This window comes from Micropterus dolomieu, unplaced genomic scaffold (genome assembly GCF_021292245.1).
Source record: "Micropterus dolomieu isolate WLL.071019.BEF.003 ecotype Adirondacks unplaced genomic scaffold, ASM2129224v1 scaffold_200, whole genome shotgun sequence".
Lineage (NCBI taxonomy): Eukaryota > Metazoa > Chordata > Actinopteri > Centrarchiformes > Centrarchidae > Micropterus > Micropterus dolomieu.
Window position 1 is genome coordinate 69,281 of NW_025744192.1, and position 2,477 is coordinate 71,757.

General features: G+C 41.3%; 1 long non-coding RNA gene across 1 annotated transcript; it reads left to right on the plus strand.

Annotated features, from left to right (window-relative positions):
- On the plus strand, positions 1-963 carry LOC123967261. Its single transcript, XR_006824220.1, has 3 exons — positions 1-425; positions 523-678; positions 800-963. It is a non-coding gene; the product is annotated as an uncharacterized LOC123967261 (long non-coding RNA).
- Positions 964-2,477: the final 1,514 nt, after the last annotated feature.

Here is a 2,477-nt window from a genome sequence, read left to right on the forward strand (position 1 = left end):
TAGCAACCGATGACACTTTTCTCATCTCGCTGAGCTACACGGCTTTTAATCGCTGTTTTTTGACTGAAACAAACATTGAAAATGGAGCAAAAACAACCAAGATCATTTAACTTCAAGTCAGATGAGTTAGAGGTGTTGGTAAGCTCTGTCGAGTAATCAAAAGATATTCTTTTTGGGAAATTTACATCAACGCTAACTCGGGAGATAAAAGAAAGAGTGGGCTAAGATAGCGGACACAGTCTCCACCGTATCCGGCATCCAGCGGAGCGTTGAAGCTGTCAGAAAGAAAATGACTAGTGATACGAAGAGGAAGGCAGCTCTTGTGTCCAGAGAGCAGAAGACCGGTGGTGGCTCCTCCTGTGCTCCCTCGCTGACCCCAGCAGAAACCCATATTGTGGGTCACCTCGGGAAAGTTAATTAAGAAGGTAATAACGGCTGTTTTGTTGGATTTGTTTGTTGGCTGTTTCTACATTATCTAGTGTCACATAGTCTCAGCCTTTATAACGTTGCATATTCATACAGGCATTCCTGCTAGGTATGAAGTTGGCCTAGGAGTGGACAGTGCGGTGTTTGCCCACATAGATATCCAGCTGTCTGACCTAAATGACGAAGATGTGGTTTTGGAGGAGCAGAGCAGTCCTCAATCATCAGCTGTGGTCACACTCACAACACCCCCTGGTAAGTTCAACTAATAATAACTAGGCTAGAAGATCTATAATTAGCCTACTAACTAGGCTAACATGCTTATAGGTTTAGTATTACCCTAATTATAACTGGACTATCTAATTTCATTTTGCAGCAAAAAAAATGGAAGCCATCCAGCATGTCAGACACCCTGGCCTTGCTGGAGATAGAAAAGGAGAAGCTGGAGCTGTTCAAGGAGAAGTTCACACTAGAGAAGTGCAGAGTAAAACTGCTGTGCAAAAAGTGCAATAGCGAAATATAAGCAAGCCATTTTTTAAAAATGTATTTAATATATGCCTAGTATAGTATTATTATTATATTTATAACAGATCTATGTTGTGAATCTACAATAAATTAGTTTATCTGCTATCCTTCCGTATATTTATCTTGTTGTCTTGCAAAGAAATCCTGGATTAGCTGCATTTCTTCAGCTTCATCGCTTCTGCTGGGTCTGCGTCTATCTCAGGGTCCGGGAGGTTTGCCAATCTACATAGGTTGTGAAGCACTGCTGTGGCTTTGATGAATAAGAGCACTTTCTCTGGTGAATACTGGAGGTAACCTCCACTTGTGTCATGGCATCTCCATCTGATATCTCAACAATATTTACAAAATGAAGCCCATTTGAGATGTTTAGCCTCCTGTCAGTTCAATAACATTGAACGGCTAATACCTGCTCTTCCAGAATCCAAACAGACGCTCGTGTCTCGCCCTGCATTTTCTGTGAACCTGTTTTACCTAATAGATAAAAAATAAATTGATAGCGGTCTACCAACAAAATTATAGTAGTCCTACTATTTAGATGACACAAAGATGTTTATAAATTACCACATATCTGCTGCTGTGCGTTCGTTTCCCACTGGTGTCATTAGGAATGACTTTAAGGGATACCCAGAGTCACCAAGCAGCAGATATGGCAAATGTTGCCAAAATGAATCCCCCCTATTCCTTATTTTGAACAAAGAGATTAAAAATATTGTAAAGCTGTGTTATGGTGCTGTTTCAGGAGACTTCATGGGACTTATGAAGCTAATTGTCCCTGATTTGAATAACTTTATATTTAGGCTGCTAAGGTCCACTAGATGGTGCTGCAATGACGGAGATAAGGTTTGTAAGTTGTATTGTTTAGTCGGGATGGCCCTGACATATTGCTTGCCTTGTGTTGAAGATGAAAGCATCGTGAGTTGCCTTAGTCAAATGCCTAATCATCATGTTACGATCCCCTATGGTTTGGATGTTGATAGCATGGTATCCTTTGCGGCACACATATGTTGACTCATCCTCCCCACTGGGGGCTTTGATGGGAAACAAAGACCCATCAACCAGTCCAATTACACCAGGCATCTGATACTTGTGGTACAAAGCAGCCTTGATTGCAGTGAGTTCATCCCATCTTGGAAATTGTATGTACCGATCAGCCAAATTGCTAATTGCTGTTGCCACCTCTGTTAAATTGCGTGACATAGCGGGCTGTGATACTATATGTCAGCCACTTCACTTTGGGGCGGCATTTCCAACACTGGTCGTAGTTGCTCGACTAACCGATCATCGCTCGGGGTAGCCTGTATCTACTAATGAGCGTTTTGTCATCAAATCGCAACACATCAGTTATCTCAAAGTTAGAAGAGTTAATTTTACGAAGTTAGGGTGCTTCTGTAATATACTTTCCTTATCTAAAGTTAGGAAAGGAACATTGACTTAGCAACTGTTAATCTGTAATGGCTTTTTTCCTAAATCAGTTCCTAACCCTTATTACCATGGTTACCAAGCAGTTAGGATACAATCTGCCAGTTATG